This window comes from Gadus morhua, chromosome 15 (assembly GCF_902167405.1).
Source record: "Gadus morhua chromosome 15, gadMor3.0, whole genome shotgun sequence".
NCBI classification, from domain to species: domain Eukaryota; kingdom Metazoa; phylum Chordata; class Actinopteri; order Gadiformes; family Gadidae; genus Gadus; species Gadus morhua.
In genome coordinates, this window is record NC_044062.1 from 24,710,942 (window position 1) to 24,720,670 (window position 9,729).

The window sequence follows — 9,729 nt, forward strand, 5'->3', positions numbered from 1 at the left end:
CTTAGGACAGTCTCAATGGTGCAGCGATAAAAGCTCATCAGCATTTTCTCCTGAAGATTGTTCTTCCTGAGGATCCTTAGGAAATACAATCTCTGTTGGGCCTTTTTCAGAAGCGCCTTGGTGTTTATTGTCCAGGTCAGGTCCTGCTGAATGTGCATGCCCAGGAACCTGAAGTCCGAGACTCTCTCCACACTCTCCCCGTTCATATAGATGGGCTGAATGTCCAGCTTATTCCTCCTATAATCAATGATGGTGGTGGAGGTGATGGTGGTGGAGGTGATTGTGGTGGTGGTGATGGTGGTGATGGTGATAATGGTGGAGGTTTGAGGTGATGGTGGTGGTGATGGTGGAGGTGATGGTGGTGGAGGTGGTGGTGGCTGAAGTGGTGGTGGAGGGTGAGGTGGTGGTTGAGGTGATGATGGTGGAGGTGATGGTGGTGGAGGTGGTGGTGGGTGAAGTGATGGTGAGGTGGTGGTTGAGGTGATGGTGGTGGAGGTGATGGTGGAGGTGATGGTGGTGGAGGTGGTGGTGGGTGAAGTGATGGTGAGGTGGTGGTTGAGGTGATGGTGGTGGAGGTGATGGTGCTTGAGGTGATTGTGTTGGTGGTGAAGGTGGTGTTGGTGGTGATGATGTTGGTGGTGGAGGTAATGGTCTAGGTTTGAGGGGATGGTGATGTGATGGGGTGGTTGAGGTGAAGGTGGTAGAGGTGATGGTGGTGTTGATGGAGTTGGAGGTGGTGCTGGAGGTGATGGTGGAGAGTGAGGTGATGCTGGTGATGCTGGAGGTGATGGTGGTTGTGGTGGTGGTGGTTGTCAAGGTGGAGGGTGAGGTGAGGTGATGGTGGTGGAGGTGACGGAGTTGATGAAGTTGGAGGTGATGGTGGTAATTGTGGTGGTGGTTGTGGTTTTGTGGTGGTGGTGGAGGTGATGGTGGTGGAGGGGGTTGTGGTTGAGGTAATGGTTGCGGAGGTGATGGAGGTGGAGGTGGTGGTGGTGGGGTTGGAGGTAATGGTGGTGTGGAGGTGATGGAGGAGGTGGTGGAGGTGATGGTGCTTGAGGTGATTTTGTTGGCGGTGATGGTCTAGGTTTGAGGGGATGGTGATGTGATTGGGGTGGTTGAGGTGAAGGTGGTGGAGGTGATGGCGGTGTTGATGGAGTTGGAGGTGGTGCTGGAGGTGATGGTTTTGTGTTTTTTTTTTTTTTTTTTGTGGTTTGTGGTGGTGGTGGTGGTGGTGGTGGAGGTCATGGAGGTGGTGGTGGTGATGGAGCTGTTGTTGGAGTTGATGTGATGGTGGTGACGGAGGTGGTGGAGGGGATGGTGGTGGTGAATGTGGTGGTGGTGATGGTGTTGGTGTTAATGGTGGAGGTTTGAGGTGATGGAGGTGGAGGTGATGGTGTTGGAGGTGGTGGTGGGTGTAGTGGTGGTGAAAGTAGTGGTGGTGGTGGTGGTGGTGGAGGTCCTGGTGGAGGTCCTGGTGGAGGGTGATGTGCAGGTGGTGGTGGTGGTGGTGGAGGTGTTAGAGGTAGTGGTGGGTGTGGTGGTGGATGCGGTGGTGGAGGGTGAGGTGATGGAGGTGGAGGTGATGTTGGCGATGGTGTTGGAGGTAGTGGTGGGTGTGACGGTGGAGGCGGTGGTGATTGTGTTAGTGGTGGAGGCGCATGGTGAGGTGGTGGTGGTGGTGGAGGTGATGGAGGTGATGGTGGTGGTTATGGGGGTGGAGGTGGTTGTGGAAGGTGAGATGATGGTGGTGGAGTTGAAGGTGGTGGTGGTCAAGGTGATGAGATGGAGGTGTAGGTGATGGTGGTGGTGATGGAGGTGGAGGTGATGGTCGTGGTGCTGGTGATGGAGGTGGAGGTGATGGTGGTGGAGGTGGAGACGTTGACAATGCAGCCAGGAGCAATGGCGGTTCTACGTCCAGTTACGCCCCGGGCAAGACTTCCTCCAAATGTGATTTGGCGCCCCCCACAAATATGGCGCCCCGGGCGGCTGCCTGGTTCGCCCGTGCCTAAAACCGCCACTGGCCAGGAGAGATGATTTACGATGGTTTGATCACCCCAAATGGTGTCCTTCATCAATTTCAGCCTTGTCCCTTTACTCTCCCAACCTTCTCCCAGGTTGGCCTTGCAACATATATTAAAATATCAAGGAGACTCGTAGAGACGTGACTTCATGGTATGTTCCTTTTATGGAACATAAAATCGTTGCCTAGGTTACATACAGAACGTTCCAACCCCGTATTACAACTAATACTACATCCCCCTTTCTGACTTACAGATGCTGTCTAAGAAGATGCATAACTACACAATAAAACGTTAAAATGTTAAGAAAACATTAATTATTTCTTTCACTTCTCTTGAGAGTTAAACTAAACACATCTTTTCGAGCAACAGGTTTTTAAACTAAGACTGTTTTATGTTAATCTCATAACCCTTCGTTGCAACCTGGTCTCACAGGAATCCGTGAAATGACTACGGATGCTTAACTCGAAATCCGTGGCCACATCACGGAAACACGCTGATTTCCGTGATGTGGCCACGGAATTCGCTCCAATGCAAGTAAATGACACTGATATTCCGTGGCACACACACAGATTCCCGTTTCAATCTGTGTGTGTGCCACAGTTGACCACGGCGGGGGCTTATCTTAAAATCCGTGGTGGTCTGACGGAATCACTTAAATTGTCTGTGATGTGGCCACGGAATTTGCTCCAATGCAAGTAAATGACACAATTATTCCGTGAGTCACACACGGATCCCCGTTTCAGCGAGCGAGTCAGTCGTCCACGGGCGCTTAACTTTGCCGCTTTTCCACTGCATGGTACCAGCTCGACTCGACTCGACTCGACTCGACTCAGCTCGCATTTTTGGCGTTTCCACCGCGAAAACATGGTATCTGGTACCTGAAGTGGCTGCTTTTTCTAGTACCGCCTCGCTCTAGGTTCCAAGCGGCTGAGCCGATGCTAAAAGGTGACGTCGGCAGACGGCCGGCCACTGATTGGCCAGAGAGTGTGACGAAGTCACGAGAGCGACATGGCAACCATGCTGGTAACAGCCATAGCAGCGCCGCGGCCAACATATTCCACTTCTTCAACTTCTTCAACATGCCAGCTAATAATAGTAATGTTATCGATGTCCTCCATTGTTGTTATGTGGGTTCTCTCCATGTGTGGGTTGCGTAGGTGTTGTTTGCGTCGCGTACAAAAATACGTCACGGCCCTTTCGCGCAGCCGACCCCGCCCACGTCCAGGAGGTACTATTTGCGGTGGAAAACGACCCGTGCTGCTGCCGTGTCGAGTCGTGTCGAGTCGAGTCGACCTACATGTGCGGTGGAAAAGCGGCAAAAGTCTGTGGAGGTCTCACGGAATCACTTAAATTGTCCGGGATGTGGCCACGGAATTTGCTCTAATGCAAGCACTGTTATTCCGTGGCTCACACACGGATCCCCATTTCAACGATCGAGTCGACCACAGGCACTTAACTCAAAACCCGTGATGGTCTCACTGAAACACTTAAATTGTCCTTAATGTCTCCACGGAATTGCTCCAATGCAAGTAAATGACACTGATATTCCGTGGCACACACAGAGATTCCCGTTTCAATCTGTGTGTGTGCCACAGTTGACCACGGCAGGGGCTTAACTCAAAGTCTGGTGGTCTCACGGAATCACTTAAATTGTACGTTATGTGGCCACGGAATTTGCTCCAATGCAAGTAAATGACACTGATATTCTGTGGCACACACACGAGAGAGAGAGAGAGAGAGAGAGAGAGAGAGAGAGAGAGAGAGAGAGAGAGAGAGAGAGAGAGAGAGAGAGCGCACTTCAGAATGGGTGTGTGCAGATAGTACAGTGCACCCTATGTAGGCTATGTGTCAAAACCACAAATGCAACAAAGGGTCAATGCTTTGTATTATGGAATATGGATACTACAATTTTGGCAGCAGATAGTGTGGTACACACACTCTATTATGTATCGTGCAAAAGCTCACGAAAATAATTTATTGAACTGTGTCCCAGAGCACGGTTGTCTGACTTATTTTGTGCTACACAGAACACAAACCATAGCCTTTGCAATGCAAGTAAATGACACTGTTATTCCGTGGCTCACACACGGATCCCCGTTTCAACGAGTGAGTCGATCACGGGCGCTTAACTCACAGTCCGTGGTGGTCTCACGCGGAATCACTTAAATTGTCCGTGATGTGGCCACACTGAAAGAAATTTGGAGTGACATTTGCTTAAAAAAAGCTAGGCAAGTTTTCCACACAGAAAATGCTTGTAATCTTTACTCAGGCTACTTCTAAGTAATATTTACTTACTAGAACCACTTATTTTTTATGAAAAATACAAAAGTAAATTGCACTGACAATACTCACCTATGGATTGTAACTTTCACTCAGATTACCATTGCATCTAATTACAAAACCCAAGTAAACATTGCTGATGTTTCTTTGTGTTTCTTACTCATCTTTTCTTTGTTATATTTTATGTAATTATTAAGTAATATTGAATATGAATGTATTAGTTAATATTAATTGAATTGAGTAAATACTAGAGCTGTCAAGCGATTAAAATATTTAATCGTGATTAATCGCATTAATGTCATAGTTAACTCACGATTAATCGCAAATTATTTTTCTATGCTAAATATCCCTTGATTTTTTTGTCCCATAATTCTTCTCATTTTAATTCTCTTATCAACATGGTGTAGTGCATCGGCTTGCCTTGTGCAAATTATTTTTTATTGATAACAACATTGGCATATACTGATCAAAACAGGACGATACAAAAAAAGAGCCTATAGTGCAATTAAACGACTGCTTTGAACAAATGTCATTTGAACATAGCAGTCAGGCTACTGCTTCTTTGTTTTGGGCCAAAGAAAAAAAAAAAAAAAAATCTTTTTTATTTTTTGTAAATAAAATAATTGCGTTAATCGCACGATAATTTTTTTAACACCGTTACAATTGGTTTGCGTTAACGCCGTTAATAGAAAGAGAGAGAGAAAGCAAACAATAAAAATACGTAAAATTTAAAAGAAAATAAATGTTATGAACTACACTACAAGTGTTGACTGATTTGTGCCAAGGTGCTTACCTAAACTGTGTTTTCAAAGTGATCCCTAAATGCCAGTCCACTCGGTTCCACACGGCCAAAATCATTGTCATGTTGATCGCCATCATCATCATCATCATCATCATCGTCTGGCTGTGGAATGTTCCTCCGCTTGCAGAGGTTGTGTAGAATGGCACATTCAGTGTTCACATACTGTGCTTGCCCTCTCTGGGGTGAGGCGTATTTTGCCGTGGAGGACATGAAACCGACGTTTCATCTGCCCAATTCCTCTCTCCACAACATTTCGTGTATGTTTGTGTGCTCTAGCATATCTGGAGGAAATCAGTAAACAATAATAAATGTGGATTCAACAAATAAAAGGCGTAAAAGAGCCAATACGATGTGTTTTGCGCATAGGACTAAGCGCAATCTGCGTAATCACTTACATGTTATACTTTAACTGTGCTCCCGGTTGTGAATTGAGGTAGGGTGTCTAGAGCCACGTCTTGCATGGATAGTCACTGTCACCCAGCAAGTGACACCCAACTGGTACCTCAAAAGGCTGCCTCAGACCGCTCACCATTAAAATGCGCGAATCATGGGTAGCTGAAGCTACAGGCCACTTTGCAACAACATCCAGTAGGCTATGTTAAAATTTGCATCAAAAACAACCTGCGTGTTGATGGAATGCACTTTCTTCCTATTGACGAACACGTCCTCGTCTTTTGATGGCGCAATTATTTTTATGTGCGTCCCGTCAATAGCACCGACCACACCAGGCATACCTGCAATTGCCATGAAGTTGGCTTTGATCCTGTGTAATTGTTGAATGTTCAGCATTGCAAAGTTGCATTTCCCCTGTTGCTAAATAACGTAGTGTGGCCAAACATTTTATTTCGGGACTAATCGGATTATTCCTGTTAGTCAGGGATGTTATTGCATCGCGCACTACCTCCACAACAAGTTGAATAACCTAACATTTCGTCTCGCAGCCATTTTACGATTCTTTGTGAATAGGTCTTACTGAGTTAGGAGTCCTCTTGAGGACTTTTAAGCTCTCCTAGACTTAGGTGCTACTTTTAGGCCTAAAATACTTTGTGAATTGCTCTTAGTGAAAAAAGTTAGGAGTCCTACATTTAAGAGTGACACGCCCATTATTTTTAGGAGTTACTCTTAAATTCGCCAGTTAGGACCTACTTTTAGCCCTATGATCCTTTGTGAATACGGCCCCTGTTGTGTATTCAGTCTTATTATGTGCTGTTCCTGTTACTCAACTACACCACCGGAAGGCGCACTTACCTAGTGTTGTACTGAAACTGTAATGTGGCGTTGCGTGAGAAGAGGAAGAATACAATGATACTCGTTGAATTAATCTACCGTGCCCGTCTCGTTCTTTATTATATTATATAAGTACAAGTTAGTATAGAACAACATCATAACCACACAGAACTTCTTGCTAGCAAATTTGAAAACAGTGTACACACACACACACGCACACGCGCACACACACACACACACACACACACACACACACACACACACACACACACACACACACACACACACACACACACACACACACACAAAAGCTCAAAAGTAAAGCAGTGTAGAATTTGAACAATTTATTGCGGAATGACAAAGCACCAACTGACTTTAGGACCGATATTCCAGCATACAAACGAATACAGTGTTACAGTTGACTTTTCAGAACAGCAAAGAATGCATGCATAAACTCTGTCCATTAACAGTTGCAATGACTACCTTTGCGGACATTCTCAGGATGTTCAGGACAGAAATAACTTAAAGACTAAGCAACACTTGAAATTTCTGTCAGAAAAATGACAAAATGTAAAGAGATTGTTTGTGCTGGACAAAAGCACAAATAGCACTGGAACACTCACGCTAAAAGTATATTGTGGAGAGACTGGACCTTTGGTGACATTGTAATGACGTCAAGCTCAAGAAACAGCTTCTGAAATGCTTCAAACATATATTTCAGTTTTAGTGGGTAACTTAAGTTGACAGCATAGATGACACCCATGAGCAGGAGGCAAGCGTTTGTCACGCTTATGCAGTCCTCCAGAACTTCTGTCCCCTCAATGAGGACTGACACATACACGGGATCTTGGTTTTCCTGTGCCACATTGGGATGGATGACGTTGATCTTCATCATGTGATTACTGCAGTCCTCTTTCACTGCTTCTGGCTGACGTCCTGTGAAAACAAGGCACAATGAGAAAAAAACTAAGAATAGATTCCAAGTAAAAGAAAAGGTTAAGAGAAAATAAACTTGAAAATAAAAACAAAAAAGGTATACTCAATTTAGTGTACTCAAATCAAACAATATTCATATGGCATTTTTCATACATAAAGTTACACAACGTGATTCACTGAGGCTGACCCTGAGACAAAGAAAGTCACTTTTGGGGGCCATCCAGACTGAGAGGGTTCATCGCCCACGACCACAGGGAGTGCCGCCACAGTGACCACCCTGGCCCGGGCAGACAGGAGGCTCCACACAGGGGTGCAGAGCCCTCCAGCCACCCAGGCTGGAGCTATCTATGGGACGGCACCCGTGTTGGTAGACCAGAACTAGTCCCAGTGTGGAAGGTCCCCATGGGGGAAGCACTGATAATGAAAACTGAGGGATTAAAATAGGTTATAAAATTGTATAAATTAAATTACTCTTTTGCTCATAAAATAAAGTTAATAAGTGATCGTTAAATAGAGACAAAAGGCAACCCTTAAGTCTTCTTAACTTATTTACTTTGTGGATGTTCCTAAAGCCAAAACGTGGCTTGTTAAATAAACCGGGTGGCTGGAAATATCCCCAAGAACACTTAAGGGTTAAAGTTTACGATAGATAAGATAAAGATTAAATATGATTAAAAAAAAAAGGGTAAGAGCATAAAAATAATTTAAGAAATCAGTTAAAAGCCTGATTAAAAATGTGCATCTTGAGTCTTTTAAAAAACATCACAAGTGTAGAGAATCTTTGACCTTCAATATAATATCACAAGTGAAGACCAGATTAGAAAGCTAGACAATCATTTTAATATGGTCATGATTGTCATCAGATACCTGATAGTCTTTGATCAGCTCCTCTCCACTCTCTCCAAGATACTCAACTAAGCAACGGATGTCCCTTCTGCCATCGACATGATGCTATTAAACAGAAAAATAATTTATTGCAGAGAATACATAACATAACATATGTAGCATACATACATCACATATAGATGTAAACAGAAAGTTACCCATGGGGAATGTAAGCCTGCAGCTGCATTCTAACGTGAAGTGTGCAACTTAACATACATTTTTTACAGTAGAGGTCAACCGGAAGTTCTATAACCACTTGTTGAAAGGGCTACATAGGCACCTAGGGTAGCGGATTCAGCCATGCTCCGCCAATATCCGATCTCTAAAGGCCATGTACGTTCGGATAATTGACACGGTCCGTTCGAGTAGCAAAATCGGTATAAAGTTTAATCCGAGCTATCCCATGTAAACGCACTGTGTGTTCTGCTTGCGGGAGGTTCAGATCTACAGGTGTGTTCAGGGTCGAAGTCAAGACACTCGGACACAGTGGTTCCGGTGTTGTGCCGAATTTTGACCCCCCTGCATATTACAACCCTTCTTCGCGTGAACGCGCATTCGCTCAACGCCCCATACTTTAATTTAGTTCGAGGTGCTCTTCCTTCTGACAATATTAGTCAAAATTAGTGTTTATATTATATCACAACATCAAATGTTGAGGAATTTATCACAGAAAGCGATGGCATATTTTAGGTTGTAAGTTTTAAGACGAACGCATCGCAATGGAACCTCCGACGACCCATGTACGACATTCACGACAATGAACTACGAGAGCACTTAAATACGTAATAGTTAAAAGCAATACATTTATGCATTATGTTATTTGCTCAATTATGACAACCTCTTGGTAGCCTACCCTAGAAAGCACATTTAACTGTGACTGATCCAACTAAGGAAATCCTTTACTATGTACAGACTCAGTGAGCACAGCCTCGCCTTCGAGAGAGTGAAGGATATTGGATATATTCGATATATATTCAATATATATTCAATATATCCAATATATATTTTTGATAGATTGAATATATATATACTGGATATATTCAATATCCAGCCAATTTAGCCTGCCATATTCATCACCCCTCTCCTATTTCTTGTTTGCAAAGTCTGAGAAACGTATTGACGGTTGAGTGTTGAGTGTTACTGAAAAGACAACATTTTCTTCATTATGAAGTCTTTGGCTTTGAACTTCAGGCCGGTTGCACCAACTGGGCGTAACTAAGCCTGGTCGTAACTGCTAAGTAGGTCTTAGTTAAGACCTGGCGTTAGAATGGAACTAACGCCGGTTGCACCAACGGGACTTACGCCTGGTCTTAACTACGCCCGGTCTTAGCCATGCGCGGCCATGTGAATGTTCCATGGAATGCGCATATCACCGCGTTGCTAGGATACCTCGTGACAACAGCTGTTTACTATTTTACTTGACATGCTGTTGGACACCGAAATAAATAATTCATTCGTTCACTCAATGTCATTCATCAATTGTGTTAATGCCTAACAATAAAACACTGCAAATGAATATAATTAAAATATGTATTTGTAATGTCTGGTTTACGACGAGCAGGCATTTGGACGGGAATG

General features: G+C 44.3%; 1 long non-coding RNA gene across 1 annotated transcript; it reads right to left on the reverse strand.

Annotated features, from left to right (window-relative positions):
• Positions 1-6,420: 6,420 nt before the first annotated feature.
• LOC115560200 (uncharacterized) lies at positions 6,421-8,808 on the reverse strand. The gene is made up of 2 exons (XR_003979713.1): positions 8,134-8,808; positions 6,421-7,266 (listed from the first exon to the last, which is right to left on the reverse strand). It is a non-coding gene; the product is annotated as an uncharacterized LOC115560200 (long non-coding RNA).
• Between the last annotated feature and the right edge of the window lie 921 nt (positions 8,809-9,729).